Source organism: Scylla paramamosain, chromosome 8, assembly GCF_035594125.1.
Source record: "Scylla paramamosain isolate STU-SP2022 chromosome 8, ASM3559412v1, whole genome shotgun sequence".
In the NCBI taxonomy this organism is placed as follows: domain Eukaryota; kingdom Metazoa; phylum Arthropoda; class Malacostraca; order Decapoda; family Portunidae; genus Scylla; species Scylla paramamosain.
In genome coordinates this window covers 28,390,503-28,411,089 of record NC_087158.1, presented here as the reverse complement: position 1 = coordinate 28,411,089, position 20,587 = coordinate 28,390,503, and the positions used below count along the sequence as shown (strand labels likewise).

Genomic DNA, 20,587 nt, shown 5'->3' with positions numbered 1-20,587 from the left:
GTGCTTCTTCTTCTCTTCCTTTCACTCCTTCCCCTTCCTCAGCTCTCAAGGATGGCTGCATACTATCTCTTGGTGGAGGAGGAGGAAGAGGAGGGAAAAAAAAGGGAGGATGAGGAGAACAGACGCACACTAAGAGAACACAGACGACGCCAAAGAGATAATTAATACAAAGAATAATACAAAAAGAGAGAAGGGGGGAGGGACAGGGAGCAGATCTTAGGTAAGCCTTGATCCTTACCTCATTTCTACCTGAGCGACTTGTAATGGACACGTGGGCTTACCTGTGTGTCAGAAGGATCCTGGAGACGCCCAGGTGTGTGTCTTCTCGAGGAGGTCTGAGGAGGGGAAGAGAAAAATGATGAAATTAATGCATCTAGACTCGAGACTTTGAATCTGATGAGGAGACGAGATAAAGAGGAGAAATATAATGATTGTATAAGGAAATGAATGTCAGGTAAAGGATTAAAAAAATTAAAAAAAGAAGTGGTTGATGAAAGGCGTGAAAAAGTGATGAAATTAATGTATCTAAACATAATATTTGTGAATCTGATGACGATATAAAAGAAAAAAAAAGGAATAATATAATGATTACACACAAAAAAATCTGGAAAAGGATTAAAAGAAATAAAAAAAAGTGGGTAACGAAAGCAGTAGGAAAGAAGGGACTGGAAAGGAGGAGGAAAAAGGAGATAACTTTTCCTTTCCTGATAACGTGTTGGTTTTATGTACACGTCACGTCACTCTGAAGGGAAAAAATAACATTGAAAGAGAGAAAATATTTCCTGCACCTCGTCTAGAATTCAGCGTGTGTGTGTGTGTGTGTGTGTGTGTGTGTGTGTGTGTGTGTGTGTGTGTGTGTGTGTGTGTGTGTGTGTGTGTGTGTGTGTGTGCGTGTGCGTGTGCAAGCATGTGTTCATTTAGCCCCGTAAACGTTGAAATTACAAGCACTCATGCAGGAAAAGCCGCGGCGTTTAAGACACTTTTCCCTAAATTGACACGAAGCAGGAAGGAAATATTAAAGTGACTGTCATGCAGGTACGTCTGACATTTTGGCGTCTGGGAAGGAAACATAAAATTTTAAAAAAGAAAAATGAAGAATAAAAACGTACCTATTGTATATACACTACCACCTCCTCTCCCCTCTCTCTCTCTCTCTCTCTCTCTCTCTCTCTCTCTCTCTCTGTCTCTGTGTATGTGTGAGTATGTGTGTGTGTGTGTGCGCGCGCATGGGTGTAGAGTCCATTTTTACAAGCGTTTTATACAGACAGAAAGCACGTAATAAACTTTTCACTGTCGACTCAACGTTCCCTTTTCACTGTACTTTCGTCCTCGCCTCGCTCGTTATGCTCCATCCACGGCCCTTGCCTTCACTTCCCTCCTCGACGCTCTAAACCTTCCTCTCACACGTTCAATTTTATCTCTCTCCTGTCCAAAAGAATAATGAAAACACTTTACGAGGATTGCATAACATATACGTGCTTTTTTTTTCTCTCTCTCTCTTGCTACTGTTGCCCTCTCCCTCTCTCTCTCTCTTTCCTTTGTACCCTCTGGCCTCCTCCTCTTCTTCTTTATCCTCCGTGTCCTCCTGCCCCAATAAAGCCGCTTACTTGTGTGACGGGGCACCTCATACAGATAGTGAGTCCCAGAAGTAGACAGTATCATGGTAGCAACTGGACAAGTCTCATTTCGAATTGGATTTTACGTCGCTTCTGTAATTCGGCCGCGTCTGTGTGGCGGTGCACCGAAGTTGAGCGCGGGGCAACAAAAGTACGAGGAGGGAGAGAGAGAGAGAGAGAGAGAGAGAGAGAGAGAGAGAGAGAGAGAGAGAGAGAGAGAGAGAGAGAGAGAGATTCCACCCTCTCTCACACGCCAGGCCTTTCCACTCTCCCCACCCCGCCTCACCCCGCCCCTCACTGCAGGCCCGTCAGGTGTCACGTGTTGCGGGCCGCCACTGTATTAGTCAGGAGTCGGTAATGTCAAGGCCACTGGTTCTTCTTGAGTGTTGGCATCTTGATTAGTGAAGCGTCATTCGTGTCATTGCCTGAGTGTAGCTGTGATGCATGTGTTCGCCCTTCGTCTGTTGGAATTTGAAGGGTTTTACTGTTTCTTGTTTTGTTTTGTTTTGTTTCGTTAATTTGTGTTTGTTTTTATTTAGGTATTCTTCTATTTATCTGACTTCTATATCTATTCTATTTATTTATCTATTATGAGTTATCTACTCGTTTACACAATTTTTTTTTTTTATTCAGGATTGTGTGATTAGTTCATGTGACTTAACTATTTGTCTGTTCAAGTGACTTCTCTATCTACACATATGTACTTATTTCATTCACTCATCTACTTCGCATTCTACTATAAATGACAACTATCGATATTTTCAACACATCCATATTCTTAAAAAAAAAAAATATATATAAAACTTCATACTGTCTCACCCCACCCCCCCCCCCAAAAAAAAAAGAAAAAAAAAATACATATATAATTCTTACACTTTCTTTTATCGAGCTTCGCAGGATCTAGCAAATTGTTGTTTCTGTTCGTGGATTTGGTGAAGCGGTAAGACATTTCATAAGATTCTGAAGTACATTTCTTCTTCTTCGATTTATTGACAAAACTCAGGGTCATGCATGAATCTCGAGACGTCTGGTATACAATGTGCTTCTTGTCAGGAATCAGAGGAGGAAGATGAGAAAGAAGAAGAAAGAGGAAGGAAAAATAAGAAGAAAAGAAAAAAGAAAAAAAAATAGAAAAAAGAAGTGAAGGACGAGGAGAAGGAAGAGAAGAGTAGAAATAAGAGGAAAACACAAAGGAGGAAAAGAAAATAAAAAAAATTGAAAAGAAGCAGAAAAGAAAGAAAACAAATAGAAAAAGAAAAGTAGGAGGAGGACAAAAAAGGAAAAAAAGAGGGAGGAGGAACAGAAGAAGAAGAAGGAGGACAGTATCAACGAAGGACGAATCTTGTAAATCAACACCTGCTCATCACAAACACCTAATTCCCATACCGGGCAGCAAAGAAAACGCAACCTGGGGAAGTTCTGTCGAAATATCCAAGCAAACCATTAAACATTCCACGAGTGCCACCAGTAGACAAGGTGACATGTGAACTGAGATTAACACACTTCTTATTCTGCAGTCAGTGTCGGCCATGCACATTGAAGGGGTAAGGGGTGGTGGGTGGGGGGGGACAGTGCAGGCTGAGTAAGAGTAAAGATCAGTTCAGTACTACAATATATACACTATTATTAAGCTCCTATTTTTACTCCCTGTTCTTCTCCTTCTCTTTTGTGCATCAGTAAAGGTCAATTGAATACTACATATAGTTCAGTATTATTAAGTTTCTATTCCTACTCCCTCTTGTCTTTCTCCTCGTCTTTCTTCCTAATTCTACTTTTTTTCTCTCTTTTTTTCTTTTAATTTTCTTTGTCTTTGTTTTTCTTTCCATCTATCAGGGAACTCTTTTTTTTTCTTTTCATCGTGACAGACTATGCCAGTCAGTACTTCCATAATTGTAATCTTGGTTGTATGAATCGGTGGAAAAAACAAAACAAAATTACTTTACGTTGCTTAGCATATCAGAAAAAAACAGAATGAATTCCACCTTTGTGTATATTTCATCCACTCATGTAATTCTACCCATATCTATAATTCCACATTCCTGCTATAAACTCAATTCTGTATTCCAGCAACATGAATAATTCTAACCATACATATTTTATCCAAACTCACACTGAATACACGTACACAATAACAACACCAGCTTAATTTCAGCACTTAATAATTTAAACATTTACTGCGGTATACAACAATTCAGTGCACAGAAAGCACTGCCTAAAATAATTTCAAACATCTACGAGAAAAAAAAAATTAAAGAATAGCCTTTCCAATATTTAGCCAGTAAAATATTTAGACGTGGCTGCAGAACAAAAGATACATCCCGGAGAGGTTAATTAAAGAATGACGTGTCTTGTAGCGGTGAAAGTTAATACAGAAGACGTGAAAGTTAATACAGAAAAACGTGAATGTGATCTGCTGAAATACACAAGGACGCAAACTTCTCCGCTATCCTGAAGGCACGCTCTAGGACACTCGTTGTCGCGGCAAAATATATCACGCGAGAAATTACGAGCAGGACTGGACTTGAAGAGCACAAGCTGCGGTATCGCTTAATAACGGAATCAACCTAAGCGGGATAATGCGATGAAACTTTTAATATCGCTCCGTCCAAGTTTGGGAAGCAGCGTGAAGAAGTTTCGGGGAGAATGATTTAATTATCAGATGACGGCTTGATGCTGGCAGACATCCATCCGTAAATACTAAGAGGAACAGAAAAATAGATAAAAAAGACTGGTGCATATAAAAGCCAGGCTATATGTCACACGTCAATTACTTGGGTACAGGTAATTATGTGAGAAAAAAATAGCGATTTTTATATATTTTTGTTCGGTATTGTTGAGTACAAGAGAATCAGTATCCTTTCGATTTTCTCCTTTGCATTCTTCACCAGAGACATAACTAGTAGGATGAAGATAAAGGGTTGACACAGAAGAAAAAACACCACTAGGATGCTTCAGTCTAAAAATATATATACGTACACTGATACAAGAATTAGTTAATGATAGACTCTCCTCTACTGAATAAAAAAAAACGTGTGTGTGTGTGTGTGTGTGTGTGTGTGTGTGTGTGTGTGTGTGTGTGTATTCGAAAGTGACTAGCTAGTATTTGTATGGAAGCTTATATTACATCCTGAACATTTCGTGCTAATCATCGTTATCACACCAAATGAAGCGTTAGGAAGGTATAATCACGTTTCACGCTTCGCCAATGATGAAACACCTCAACTTCCGGTAGTATTGTTCCTGATAATTGTAATATGACGCAGACAACACCAATCCCTGCACCACAATTGACTCTCACACCAACACGTAAATAAAATCACCCCTGTGCACTGATTTGTATCACTGACAAGGATGGTCAGCTTGGCGGTTTCTTTGTCTGCACTGAGAGGTTTTCAAGGAGTTTGGCTTTAGCTAATAATATACTTCACTGTGTTATCAAGGTGTCAGTGCCGAGAACGAGGACTGGGAAAGTATACCGTAATATTCCGTTCCGTGGTTGCTGTAAAATGTCAGATGAATATTGTATGTCTTGTGGAAAGTTATACAATTGTAGGATAAAAAAAAAAAACAGAGCAATGGAGTAATGACAGAGTTCACGACGCATATAGATTGTCACTCATGCTACTACTTTTAGATTTATATTTAGTCACTGTCTTCTCAGTAATCAAGTTAATGTTATATATATAGGAAGACGTAGTATTCCATAGGTTTCAAGATATCTCACATAGTTATCTTGTCTCTACCGTTATCATCTTGTTTATCTGTCTGTTAATCTTTCTGTCCCTGTTCGCTTCTCTCTCTCTCTCTCTCTCTCTCTCTCTCTCTCTCTCTCTCTCTCTGGGATGGTGAATGGTATCTACTTGCGTAAAAACTCCCACGCGTGTCACCCTGAGAGTGTCACCTTTCACCTTCCTTGCGGGCGACACGTGCGGCAAGGTGCAGGTGTACTAATGACGGCGGAAACTATTTTGCGTCACTTTTTTGGGGGAACAAGGCTTTTCACTTCGCTGGCGCTGCTTTAGGATGTTCATATTTCATAATTTTATAGAAAGAGTTTTGTTAATATTTTTACAACCTCCTTTTTTTTCTGTCTCCTGTTCCGGTTGACGTAAGTTCATTATTCCTACCTGTGTTTTGATTTGTGTGTTGCCGTAACGAGCTCCACGAGATTGCTAGGTGTGATGTTATTGTTTGGTTATTCCGTGACTCGCCATTTGCGTCATGCCAGCCACTTGCTCTTCGTTTGTTTTCATACATAAGAACATAAGAACATAAGAAATAAGGGAAGCTGCAAGAAGCGACCAGGCTTACACGTGGCAGTCCAGAGATACGCGTAAGTTTTGTTCGTTCCTCTTTTTCGAGCCTTTATTTTATTTATTTATTTTTTTTCTAGTGTTCTCATGGTCATTTTGTAACTGTTGGTACTGTTCTCTTCGATTAGGAACTTTCTTGATCTCTTTTTTTTATATATTATTATTATTTACATTAATTTCTTTTCTACTTCTCTAGTATATTGTGTTCTTTCTCTTCCCCTTTCTAGCCTCTCTTTCTCTTACTCCACCACGTGTTATTCTATAGACAACATGTGAATTTGTCTGCTCCTAATATATTAAAATTTTGTTTTGCTAGTATCTTACATTCTTCCTTTTCTTTATTCCTAGTCTCCCTCCTCCTTCTCCTCCTCCTCTTTCTTCTCTTTCCAGCAATTCCACGTCAGATGGGGATGATCCTCTTCAACCAGGAGTACGAAACTGATCTGGCACCAACAAGCAATAGAGTAGCATCCCCACGTGCGCCGGACACTTCACCGCCACCCAGCTGTCCCGGCCCGGCAATACACCACAACAGCCTTCCCTGTGACAGCCTCCAAATTGCCCCGGGGAAGCAAAAGGAGAAAACGTCCAGAGAGTGTATTTATTTTACGGTAGGTTCATAAAATCGGATTAAACAGTAACATGGATGTCTCTTTCACCTCCCGCTGTTGCCTTGCCTCTTCTGCTTCCAATTTTTATCTTCTTCGTCTGCTTCTTTCTCTTCGTCGTTGTCGTCCTCCTCCTCCTCCTCCTCCTCCTCCTCCTCCTCCTCTTCTCCGTCTTTTCTTTGTTTCCTTCACCTCCTGCTGCTGCTTCTTTCCTCTTCCTCTCTCTTTCTCTCTCTCTCTCTCTCTCTCTCTCGTTTTTTTGATGTTCTTTCATTCCTCCTCCTCCTCCTACTCCTCCTCCTCCTCCTCCTCTTCCTATTCCTCTTCCTCCTCCTTCTCTTTCTCCTCCTTCTCCTCCTCCTCCTTCTCTTCCTCCTCCTTTTCTTCCTCCTTCTCCTTATCCTCCTTCTCCTCCTCCTCCTCCTCCTCTTCTTTTTTTTCTTTTTCTTCTTCTTCTTCTTCCTTCTCTAACACCGTCAACGTTTCTTCTTCTCATATTTTTGTTCTCTTCTCCTCCTCCTCCTCCTCCTTCGGTTTTCATTTTTCTTACGATCAGTCTTGTCATATCGCTTCCCACCCTCAAAATGCTTTTAATTTCCACCTTTCTCCTCCACGCCTCCTTCCTCCCTCCCTTCTTCCCTCCTCCAGTGTCTCTCCTCCACTCCAAGCCACACTCCTGCTTCTCCTCCCCTCTTCCTCCAATTTATCTTAAGAAGCCCTCAAGTAAAACATCTCTTATTATTATTATTGAGCTTGCATTTATATTTTATACCTCTCCTCTATAAGTTTTAATTTATTTGAGTGAATGGTACAGTTTTCAAAGGTTTCTTTCTGATGTGGTAAACTGTTGAACTTGTGCATATTTATATCTCATGCCTCTCTAAGTCTTTATTCATGTGAGTGAATGGTTAGGTTACTGACTTTTTATTTTTTTATCTATTTATTTATTTTTTTTATTTTTTCGCAAGGATCCTTCATAATAAATTTTCTCAACTGTAGTAAATTATCGAACTTGCATTTACATTTCATACATCTCACAGTCTTAACATAAGTGAGTGAATGATTAAGTTACACAACGGACTCCCTTTTTTCCTACCTAGAGCCGTTCACAATTACTGGTCTGCCTCTTACATTTTTCTCACCGGTAACAATTCCACCTCCCGCGTCTCTAGTCTGGCTGTGATTGATCATGACGCTAAACTCCCGCATGGCTACCAGCGCTCGGAAGACAACGTCCCTTGAAGGCAACTGCTCAGGCATAAATTAATGGCTAAGCACGCACATATACATAATTTGCCATTTTATTCAGCTGCGCAAGTCTAGGTCCTCAGAAATCCTCTAAATCTTGCCTGTAGACATTTCTCATCCCTCTGCTGCGTGTGGGAAAGGAGAGAGGATCTGAGGAAGGCAGGAAGATAGGAAGGAAAGGAATGGTGCACGAGAAGGAAAGGTGGCAGAAAGAAATGGAGGAAAATGAGAAGGAAAGAACATATGATTGAACTGGAGGGAGAGAAATGGTGCCTGGGGAAAAAAAAGGTAGTGAGAAGAAAAGGGAGAAGAATAGTAAGAAGGGATATACAGTGCGGTTAAAGGATAAATCTAGTAGGGATAGAAGGAATTAATGAATGAAAAAAAAGTACGAAGGAACAATAAAATGAAAAGAGACATGAATTAAAGAGAAGGAAAGTAAAAATGAAAGAGATGGTTACAGAAAAGATGAGGGGAAGGGAAGAAAAAAAGAAGTAGGATTGGAAGAAAGGAAATAAGGCGTTAATGAAAGAAGAAAGACTAAAATATATATATACAAAAAGATGAAAGGAAAATAAAGAATGAAGAAAAAGAAAGAAAAGAAAAAAAGAAGAGTAAAGAAAATGTACGACAGTGAATACCTGCATGAATGTAGGAAGGAAGAAAGGTGTGAAACAAAGAAAGGAACTAAAAAAAAAAACAGGGTAAAGGAAGGGAGAATATTTATATCTTCAATCCTTACCTTCCTCTTTCCATCTCCACCTCCATCAGCTCCTCCTGCTCTCTCTTCACACCTCTTAAGCACTCAATTGATTCTCACGTTTACCTTTCATCCCTTTGTTCTCGCCAGGCTTCCTCCTTGCACCTGCTTCACTCCCCATGCCAAAGCTCCAGCCCCCTTACCCGCGCCTCGCTCCTTGCCAGCTCTCGTACAAACACGAATATCAGTTTACGTATAGTCTCTCCGAGTGTAAATTTGACATGTTTTCACGATATCAAGGGAAGGAAAATCGGTCTTTTCTGTTATGGGAAAAAGAGGGTATAAGGATTTTCTATTCTAAATCGTATTGTTTTTTTTTTTTTTTGGTTTAATGCGTGGCATTCTTTCCCTTCCATTCTCCCAGTTCACCAGTTCGTCGCAGCATTCATGGTCGCAGCGCAGGGTAGAGGAACAGTTTCGTTTGTGGTATTACGTGTGCGTGCGTGCGTGTGTGTGTGTGTGTGTGTGTGTGTGTGTGTGTGTGTGTGTGTGTGTGTGTGTCCACCATCCAATGCACCTGATCATGTTTGTCCGCGGCAGAATGTCTCTGTGTGTGTGGCCTGCGTCAGTCTGTTTGTGATTGTAATTGGGACACTGAAGGTACAACGATGTTTAACATGTAAACTTTGCCTTCGTCCAATACTACAATCCAAAAGTGGTGGGGTCGTTCGATTTTCGAGGGAGTGGTTTACGCTACACCACTGGCACATAAAGGGGAGGCTTCCGAGCACGCGGCGCTTAATGACAGCAGTACGACAAACTCAAATAGGGAAATGTAAAAGGAGGTCATTGCTCATCTTTCCTTTCTGTTTTGTGTGGGGGAACGAAAATTGCCTGTCCTCGTCCGGCCTTGGTAATGTGATGCGTGCTTATACTGCTTATACTGCTTACGCTACAGCGACATTTTACGATATTGCTGCTTTATTTATGATGTGCTGTTTGAAAACGTTGCTTCTATTCAGTTCATTCTTCCCCTCGTTCTTGTTCTTGTTACTTTCTTAATCTTGTTATTCTTTTCTTGTTCTTGTTCTTCTTCTGCTACTACTGCTGTTGATTTTTTTGTGCGTTCAACATATTTTTTTTAGCCATTTTCCATTTACTATCCATACACGTCTCAGACACCGTTTTCTTGAATATTCAGCTGCTTTGTTCTTGTAGGGTTCTTCATCACATGCAGAACAGGGATATTCACTTATATTTAGAAGGACAGCACTAGTACACATATGAACCTTGGCCTTTCCTTACGTCTGAATCATGCATACCTGTCTGTCCACTGGCTCGTACTTGATGTTGAGTGGCGACTTTTAGCATATCACTCACTCAGATAACCAGCGCCTCCACATGCATGTCAAATTAGACGCAGAATAAGAGAAAACTTCACTCTTCATTCTGAAACAAAAAAGTTGAACCAAAAGAAAGAGAGAAAAGATAATAAAAAGACTCAGTTTGTCTCGTTCAGGCTGCTTTCCTCATCATGTCTGCATTCTCTTCATCTTTGCAAGGCTTTTTTTTCTTCTTATTTTGTCGCGCGTCGTCTTAACTTTCTAACTACTTAACTTCGTAACGGCGTGTGTTGCTTTTCTTTCCTCCCACGACCCACTCATTCAGCAGCGCCGGCTTGGGACGCCGCCATGCCGGACAGTGAGGCGGCAAACACGGGGCTTCATTTTCATAGCGTGTTAGCGGCATAAGAACTTGGGGAAAAAGTGACGCTTGGTGAAAAAAAAAAAAAATTCCATGAAGTATTTTAATAGAATCTGTAGTGAAAAAAGGAACAGCGACGCATCATACAACCAAACTGATATTAGAGTACACGAATACTTTTCCTGCCTGTGCTTCTCTCATCTCCCTTTCCCCTCCAAGAGAAAACATGAAAAAAATAAAATAAAATAAATAAGATGCCACTCATAATACAGCGAATGCCCATCGTATCTTCCTTTCCTCTGCTGGAGATAAAAAGAGAAAAAGACACTTCCCCATAATATTATATAAAGGAAAGGAATAAACTTCACCAGAGAAAATTAAGACATATCTAAAACGTACCTAGCAAAATGTGTGCAAGGATGAATTTTTTTTTTTTTTACCTTTTCATCATCTTTTTTTAATCCAATTCCACTAACTTTTAAACACAATTCTAGGGAACACAAAGTTTACACAAGTTTGCTGACCTTGATGACGACCAGACGTGAGCAGTCGCACCTGTTTCCTCCTGTTCTGACCTCGAGACAGTTAATTAAAGGTGTGGCGAGAACGTACAGGTTATTTGAGTTCACTCCTGCATTGCAAAGAACGAGGTGAAAGATAACAAGATAACCTAACCGTGCATTTTTTGTTGTGTTTTTTTTTTTTTTCATTTACGTAAACAATAACGAGATTTATTGTTTTCTTTGATTACCAACTGGCAGAGGAGGAGGAGGAGGAGGGAGCAAGACAATACCAGAGAGAGAGAGAGAGAGAGAGAGAGAGAGAGAGAGAGAGAGAGAGAGAGAGTCGGAGGATGCTACTGTGTTTAATTAAGAACCGATATATGTGGCCGTTTAAGAGAGTTGGCGGGAGGACTGAGGGAATAAAGCGAGAAGACTTGTGGGTAAAGAAGAAGGCGGGTAGAGGAAAGTGGGTCATGGGAACACAGGGAAAGTTGTTTATTAAAGGGAACTATTGGAGGAGAGGCAAAAAAATGTCGTGTCGTCTTAATAAATGGGGAGAGGGAAGGAGGCTGGGAGAGGAAGAGAAAGAAAGAGTGGGGGAGAGAGGAGGAAGGAAATGAGAGAGGAGGAGAGAGGATAATAAACAAATCAAAAGAAAAGTGAACGCGTGGGATGAAAGTGAGAGAATAAATAGAGAAAATGAGAGAATAAAATAAAAAAAGGGGGGAAAAATATGAGATGAGATAAAAAAAAAAAGGTGTAAAGAAAGAAATATATAAAATGATATAAATCTAAAACACACCAAAAAAAAAAAAAGGATGAATAAAAAAAAAACTTAAATTAGCAAACTTCAAAGGAAAAATGGACAGAAAAAAGACGAGGTAAAACACACACACACACACACACACACACACACACACACACACACACACACACTATAACACACACACTATAACACACTTACACACCATAAAAGACCCAGTTATTCATTTTCCCACACTTTTTTATTCACTCCATTCAACTTCCATTTATTTTTTTTCACCATGGCTTCGGTTTGTTCTGTTAACGCGCCGAACCCCGAAGCGAGAGCAGCGAACACAAGCAAAGGGGAATAAAGTAAATCAACGCGGAACAATCGCTTACAATATCACGCATAACATAATTAAGGGGAGGGGGCGAAAGAACGAGCGGCGGAGCGAGCGTGGGAACAGAAAAGTGGTGAGGGGAGGGAAGGGGAACCGCGCGCGGAAGAAAAATAAATAAACGAATAAATGTACGAGCATGCCGCTGGTACGGAAAGATTTGAAATGATGATGGTTAGGAAAAAAAAACAAAAAACAGGAAATGTATGAAAGAAAATATATGTCGCGTGGTTATTTAGTTAAGGAAATGAAACAAGAGGAATATTGTTAGTAGTAATATGAAGATGATTTTGATGATGATGATCCTACTTTTTACCACCACCACCACCACCACCACCACCTCCTCTCGCTGCAGTCATAAAGGCCTCACACAGTTACCCGCTCATCACGCACTCAGTTATACGTGAGTCATAAACATAATGGGCAAGACGCCTGCTAGGGACTCCCCCACTGCCATTACCAGAGAAGGAAAGGAAAACGAATAACTCCGTGAAAAGAAGTATCGGAAAAGAGCGCAAGAAGACGTGGAATATAACTCGTTATTGCCTCCGGAAAAAAAAAAAGAGCAAGAAAGTTTCTAATTTGATCAACAAAGTTGTTGAGGTGTCCGGACATTTCCTTTTTCCATCAGCGCTCAGACCAGTGGGACGGAAAAAGAAAATCAAAAGAGATCTACTCAAGAAATTAAGGAAAGAAAGAAAGAAAAGAAAACACTTGTTGACGCGGCAACCCCGGAAATGAAATCAGAACTGAAGGAATAAACTGTTGGTCTTTTGAAACACTAACGTCTGCCAAGATCAAAAAGTTAAGAGCTTGAAGGCTACAACAGCGAAGGCGGAGGTGAAGCAACCTTGGCGGGGAAACCGAAGAGGCCTTTTATTGAGAGAAAAACAATATGCTTGCCTTGATCAACTTTTCCTCAAAGTTTCCCACACGTGTGCAAAAGCAAAGATATTATACTTTTTCGTGACGCATTTTAATTCTAGTTTATTTCTGATACCATTTACTTTGGACTGTATTCGGTAGACGTCAAGATAATCACGCTTCAAATATTCATCCAAACCTCCCCAGGAATGTAATACAGGTTTGTCTGGAAGAGGAAGCTGGAGCACATGGCACACACATTACCTAATTAAATAATATCAACTTTAAACATGCTCCCTCCAAAAACCTGGACGGCGTAATCATTTTTGCTCAACATTTATATTATATATGTTGGCTCAGAATACATTTCCAACTGGCTCACATTTCCATGCATTTTTGTAACAACGCACCCACGTAGCTTCCCCACATTATGTTTTCTGGGCTTTAAAAAATTTAGTACCGGCTTCTGTACTTTTCTCTCTCCTCTAGCAGCGAACCATCAGTGCTTCCTTGGTTACCTTGATTCTGACTGGCATCTGATTAACAATGAAGGGCAAATTGTTGGATAATTCACCTGTTAATACCCAAATATCATTTCTCTGGTCGTGTCACGGCGCGGTGTGTGTAATTACAAAGCAGCAGGAGAGAACCACCTAAACATTTCACACGCAAATACAACGGAGTGGGAGGGCAGGCGTGTGTGTGTGTGTGTGTGTGTGTATGGTTTCCTTGCATGAGTGAGCAGTGCAGCATTTCAAGAGTTTGTAGCGGTGGAAAAAAAAAAATATATATATATAGGTATGTAAAAAAAAAAAGTGAGTGTGATGGGGGACGGGAGGGAGGTTGTGAATAAATAGAGAAACGGTACATGTGGTTAGAATCTCGTGTTATGTTTTCTATATATGTGTGTGTGTGTATGAGTGTGTGTGTGTGTGTGTGTGTGTGTGTGAGCATGTATGTGTATGTATGTGTCTATCTTTGTGCGTGTGTGTAATGGTATTGACGGGGGATCTCGAATTCTCCTCACGTTACGGGAAATCGCTTTGAGGTGTGTGTGTGTGTGTGTGTGTGTGTGTGTGTGTGTGTGTGTGTGTGTGTGTGTGTGTGTGTGTGTGTGTGTGTGTGTGTGTGTGTGTGTGTGTGTTACTTCCAGGGGTGTCTGCTGCTTTGCTTTACTGTGCCTTTGTCTGCTCGCCGCCCCGGATGACCCTGAACCAAACTGAGGCTGAAATGGCAGTGAGATCACGTATCTATTAAATGCCATAGCGAAGATCCGGATATACTGTATCGGTAAAGAGGGATATACTGATAATGTTAAGGGAGAAATTTATATACAAATGACATGCTATTACTATTACTGTATTCCTCCTCCTCCTTCTCCTCCTCTTCCACTCTCCTCCTCCTCCTCCTCCTCCTCCTTTATCGTCTATCACCTTCCTCGCACCATTATCATCATCATTCCAGTAACGATTGGGACATTCCAGGGAAAATGATAAGTGGGGAGCCATACTTTCATTTATTCGCCATTAGCCATCCCTCTCCCCCCCTTCCCACCTCCTCCTCCTATTCCCCATACTACTGACTACAGTATATCCTCCTCCTCCTCCTCCTCCTCCTCCTTCCTCCCCCTCCCTCCCTTCCTCCTCTTCCCTTCCAGTGTATTAATGCACAACTAGCGTCGCCTCAAATTTATGTAAATTGAAATAATTCCGGTGAATGTACTATAAGCTGGAAATCTGCACCAACCCGTCATGTGTTGTTCCCATTAATGTCCGTTGTAATTATTTCTCTTTCCATTATTTTTTTTCCATGCACATGTTTTCAGTTTTTTTATTATTATTATTATTATTATTTTTTATGTGGAATTATTTTTTTGTTGGGTAATGTTTGTTTTGGATTATTTTTTTTATTTTTATTGTTTTTTTTTTTTTTTTTCGTATATTAGGAAGGGAGATATATGATAGTGTTGTGGTGTTCTACGGTGCTATATGCAGAGAGAGAGAGAGAGAGAGAGAGAGAGAGAGAGAGAGAGAGAGAGAGAGAGAGAGAGAGAGAGAGAGAGAGAGAGAGAGAGAGAGAGAGAGAGAGAGAGAGAGAGAAAAGAACTCCACTGACTTACTAGGAAACCAGCATCCTGAACCGTAATGAAGAGTGAAAGTGATGTAATGAAAAAAAAAAAATTACTAGTCATCTTTGTGTCTTTCTCTTCTCACTCTTACGAAAAGATATTGCCCTCAGATAAAAGGAAGCTGCGATGGTGGTGCTGTTGCTCATTCCTAGACATTTCCTAGCATCTGTATCAAAAGGTGACATATACAGCAAGGAGGAGGATAAGGGAATAGCATGAAGAAGACGACAAAAAAGAGGATAGGACGTAGAATAAAAGTGAAAGATAAAAAAGAGACTTACGTGCTTACATATGAGGCAGCTACGCAAAGACTAATGAAGAGTGAAGGTGACGTAAGGGAAGACTACTTAGTGTTATGTTTTTTTTTTTGCGTCACTGTTACATAACCCTCGTATCTTCAGATGAAAGGAGACTACAGTGATGGGTAAGCTGCTTTCCACTTCTTGATACCTACGAGTAATTATACTGAAGGGTAAAAGTGAGAGATATGTAAAAAAAAAAAAAAAAGGAGAATAGGAAGAAAAAATCAGGAGTAAAAAAATCTAAAGACTAATGAAGAGTGGAGGTGACGTAAAAAAAAAACGTATTCAGTGTTGTCTTGCTCTCATCTCTGTTATGAAGCCCTCTCGTCTTCAGATGAAAGGAGGTCACGATAGTGTTGCCTTCGCTCACTTCGCCACCTTCGCCTGGCTTAAAAGAACTAGACATCCCGGGACACTTACAGCGATTCATACACATAATTCAGATCCCACTGTCGCCCTTCCACCCCACTAGATATTAACGTGATTAAAGCAGAGGTCGAGAAAGGTTAAATTTTTAATCCTACAAAGAAACAAAAGAAGGTCGGTAGTGTGAGAGCTTACATGACTTCTCTCTCTCTCTCTCTCTCTCTCTCTCTCTCTCTCTCTCTCTCTCTCTCTCTCTCTCTCTCCGGGAGACGCCCCTGAGTGGTGTTACATAAAAGAGAGGCGGGAAATGGATCATCTGTGCCCCAAGAGGTTTTCTGTGTTCTGACGATTAAATACCCTCCCTCTTCCCATCCCTTCCCATCCCTTCCCATCCCTTCCATCTCCGTCCCTTCCCATCCCTCTCTTCCTTATCCATCCTCCCTCATCTGACTCCCACGCGCTCCGTTCTCTTCACATCAATGCCTTCTCTTCAATTCACACCTGTCTTCTCTTGACGCCTTTCTTTGCCCCCTTTCCCTTTACTTTATGTGTTATCATTCAAGCGCCTTTCTTTCAATTTCTTTTTCCTATACCGCTTATTTTTCTCTTCTTTTTCCTTTGCTTTTTTTTTCTCTCTCTCTCTGTCTCCTTCTCTTCTTCTTCTTCTGCGTGTCCTTTTTGAAACATATGCAAACAGTTTTTTTTTTATATGTTTCTCTTTCATTTCTTTTTTATCTATTGCATGTCTCCCTTTTTTCATCTTTCTTCTCACTCCCTCCTTCTTAATCTCTATTTCTCCTATTATTATTTCTTAAACGCCCTTTTTTTCTTTTTTTTTAATCTTTACTGTATTTTTTTTTTCTTTTTCTACCTCCGCCTTTTCTCGTCCTTCCCTTCTTCCGCCATTTTTCAAACCCTCGCAAGACCTTTCCTTTTCTTTTTCATGCTTCATCTATGCTCGTTCTTTTTCCGTCTTTTTTTTTTTTTTTTTAGTATAAGGTTTCCTGCTACCACTCATTGGTAATCCGGATTTCACTCTTCTGTAGCTGTTCCGGTAAAGGGAAACTAAAAGGTGTCACTGTATCGTGTTTTCCAGTACAGAAGAAGGAAAGGAAAAAATCCACGGCGTTCGACTTTTTTTTTCGTTTCTTTTTTCACACCTTGAAAGTTAAAGTGAAGCCCGACGTAAACCAAGGGAAGATTTTTTTCTCTCTCTTTCTCTTTCTCTGTGTGTGTGTGTGTGTGTGAGTGTGTGAGTGTGTGTGTCTGTGGTTGTAGGTATAGGTGTGTCTGGGTGAAGGATTAAAGTCTGCTTGATTCTCTCTCTCTCTCTCTCTCTCTCTCTCTCTCTCTCTCTCTCTCTCTCTCTCTCTCCAGGCAAACCTTTCCGCGGCACTTTTACACTCTTACTTTGTCTTCTCTTTTCCGCGCATTTGGTGCAATTCACTGCCTTTATCGCGGCCTCATAACTCCCCGCAACACACAACAACGCAAAGAAATATATACGACAGCGAGCGCGGCAAGAAGCTTACGTTATCGCCTCATAAATAATAAACCAGCATTCCAACACAGGAGCGATGTTAAGTCCTCTCTCTTTTTTTTTTTTTCATGCTTTAATTACATGTTTCTGTTTTGTCTAGTAGTAGTAGTAGTAGTAGAAATAGTAGAAGTATCAGTAGTCCTAGTTGTTGTTACTGTAACCGTTGTTGCTGCGTCAATAAGAGTATTAGCAGTAGAAGTAATAGTGGTGGTGGTGGTGGTGGTCGTAGTAGTAGTAGTAGTAGTAGTAGTAGTGAAGGCACCACCACCTGCATAACCAGAAAGAGCAACAGTGAAAGCTGGGTCAGTAATATTACCACTATATAATCAAGTCCCCTCTATTGCAAACGCACCACAATCATAGAAACAAATTAAAGCAGCAAGGACGACGAAATGCAAGAGAACTGCGGCAAAACTCAATCAAGGTTAATTAATAAGATGACCACAAGGTGCAAACGGAGACAAAGGGAGAGGGAGAGGTTAATGATAGAGAAGAGTAAGTGAATCCTTTACAACGATAAGGTGGGCAGCAACAGACCGCCAGGTGTGTTAAGGTGAAAGTCTGACTGGAAAGAGATGTGAAGAAAACTATATAAGTGAAACTGATAGGGATTATTTAGCGTGTTAGGAAGGTCAGCTATGAGAGAAAAAAAAAGGAAGGAAAATATGTCTGTTCACTATGACATTCCCAAAAAGAAATAAGAGAACAAAGAGAAGAAAAGCCACAAGAAACAGATATGAAGAAAACTCCATCATTAACATTAACAAGAATTATTTTACGTGTCAAAGTAAATAGGAAAGGAAAAAAGAAAAGTGGCTCTATGGCTCTCCCAAAATTAGATAGGAGAACAAAGAAGGCAAATCTCACAAAAGAAAGAGAGAGAGAGAGAGAAAAAAAAGGACACGAAGAAAACTCTATTAGTAAAACTCAGCAGAATTATTTTTTCGTGTGTGGGAAACTAGCTAAAGGAAGAAAAGGAAGAAAAAAAAAGTCCATTCTGTACGCCACTCCCAAAAAGAAATAGAACAAAGATAATAAATTCCAGAAGAAATAGATATGAAAAAATCTCTATTACTAAAACCCAGAAAAATTATTTTGTGCGTTAGGAAGACCAGCTAAAGAGAGAGAGAGAGAGAGAGAGAGAGAGAGAGAGAGAGAGAGAGAGAGAGAGAGAGAGAGAGAGAGAGAGAGAGAGAGAGAGAAAGAAAGAGAGAGAGAGATTTTTCACTATACCGCTCCTCCCCAAAAAAAAAAAAAAAAAAATAGGAACAAATACAAGAGGCCAATTTCTTTTCTCTCTTTTTTTTGTTATATAATGTTTATGGTGAAGAATAAGGGATAAAAGAGCTAATGAGCGAATATTTTAGTAAACACACACCCAACACACACACACACACACACACACACACACACACACACACACACAAAGAGAAAGCCGTATTACCGGGAATGAATAAATAGAATGACTCCGCTCGCAAATATTCAAAGTGCAGTAAATACATAAACAAATGGCAAATAAATAAACAAATGGATGGAAAACACACAGATGCTTAAAACAAACACGGAGAAAATAATAACAGTAATAAATGTAAACTCTCTCTCTCTCTCTCTCTCTCTCCCACGCGCAGACTTTATCCCTTACTCTGGAGGAAAAACACGGGCGAGAGACACACCTGGCGCGGCCCTTGGTGAGCGAGATGACGGCAGCGGCGCGCCTTTGGGGTATTGGCTTTCGTTATCGAGGCAGGCAGGTGTGCTGGGCTTAAAGTGGCGCCGCGCTGAATCTTTATCACCTATGGACCTTCCCCTTCACTCGCAGTCCACTTCCTCAGCCCCCAGACTAGATGTTCACAAAGGTTCAAGAGCGTTAGATTAAAGATTCAGAGTCCGGTTTTGGAATATTTGGTATAGTTCTCTTTTTTACTCTCAGTCCACTTCTGAACCTTTGTATACTAGTTAGAGAAAGCTATACGAGTGTTAGACTAAAGATTTAAGGTTGAAGGGGCGTGGTATACGAAGCTCGTGTTCTTACTATTTTCAAAGGCCAGCTAAATAAATAATCGGGTTCTCAAGAGTGTTTTTGCTGTGAATAATGTAGAAATTTTGTTAATCTCCCTAGAACCATAAGAATACCTTAAAAAGCCGCGCGATTTTAATTATTAGAGTCTTTTAAACGTAATGGGTGTGCAGCGGGTAAGTTTCCCAGAATATGGTGTACAGAGTTTATCCTCAGCCTTTGTTAACTAATTATATTTTGTGCTATATTAGTGTCTCATTTACTTAGAAGCTCTTAGTGAAGTGACAAATATGAAAGGAAAAAAAAAAAAAAAAAAAAAAAAATATATATATATATATATATATATATATATATATATATATATATATATATATATATATATATATATATATATATATATATATATATATATATATATCAGATATCTTTCTTTTACTTAGGTGTTGTACCGTGTGTGTGTGTATGTGCATGAGTTGGTTCTGTGTTAATTAATTAGTTGTTGAACTGTACTCCCGTCTTGTTTTTGTAGAAGCTCTTAGTTGAGTAAAATAAATATACAGTGTGTTTAAAAATAACAGTTATGCTTCGTTTTATTAGATTTTGTATTGTGTGTGTGTGTGTGTGTGTGTGTGTGTGTGTGTGTGTGTGTGTGTGTGTGTGTGTCATATCTTCACATTTGCATATAAAGCATGGCGCGGCGCTTATTCCCACGCATTCGTTTGTTTTCATTGGCGCGCGTTATCAGGTGACATTTATCACTGCGAGATGTATTGGCGCTGCAAGATGAAAAAGCAAAACATCACTGTATTTCTGGAATATTTTTCAATACCTCGCACGCTTCCGTGGATACGTATATTTTGTCACAGGTTCAATTACTAATTCAAACTGTCAGGAAGTGAAGTATATTTCTTTTTCCTTCTTTTTGTCTCGATATTTGTTTGTCTTCGCATTTTTTTTTTTCTATCTACTAGACTTTCTTTTCTTATTTGTCCTTCAGTTCATGTCCCTGTACATCTCTGTTTTTTTTTTTCAATTCTGTCTATCTGTCTTCTGTGTGTGTCTAATCTTTTTCCTTAGCTGTTAGTTTATCTGTCTCTCTAGTCTTTCAGCGTATCTGTCTGACACTGTGTATTTACGTTTGGCTGCTTGTCCGTCTGTCTGTCAGTTAGCCACTCAATTAGTCAGTCGGTCAGTTTGTTTGTCTGTGTAAGTTTTTTTTTTTCTGTCTGTATGGTCTGTATGTGTCCGTCTTTATGTACGTATGTATGTTTGGTATCTCTCTCACTCTCTCTCTCTCTCTCTCTCGTCTCTCTCTCTCTCTCTCTCTCTCTCTCTCACACACACACACACACACACACACACAGCATGTTCAGTGTGGCGATAACTCAGACCCTGGGAGCTCGTGGTCGGCAGGCAAAGTCGCGTTACAGGGCGCAGGCGGGTCTCAATATTTTCTGTAATCATGCCCACAACGGAGGCTGCCAATAAATTCGAATATTATTGTGTCTGCATCCAATACTCAATACCGGGAAGGCA

The 20,587-nt window shown here is 40.1% G+C and overlaps 1 long non-coding RNA gene across 1 annotated transcript in view; it reads right to left on the bottom strand.

Moving 5' to 3' along the window:
- Positions 1 to 206: 206 nt before the first annotated feature.
- Positions 207 to 20,587, bottom strand: part of LOC135102607 (uncharacterized) — a 128,933-nt gene continuing 108,552 nt past the window's right edge. The window contains exon 4 of the long non-coding RNA XR_010269701.1: positions 207 to 335. This is a non-coding gene — a long non-coding RNA (uncharacterized LOC135102607). The remainder of the gene's footprint in view (positions 336 to 20,587) is intronic.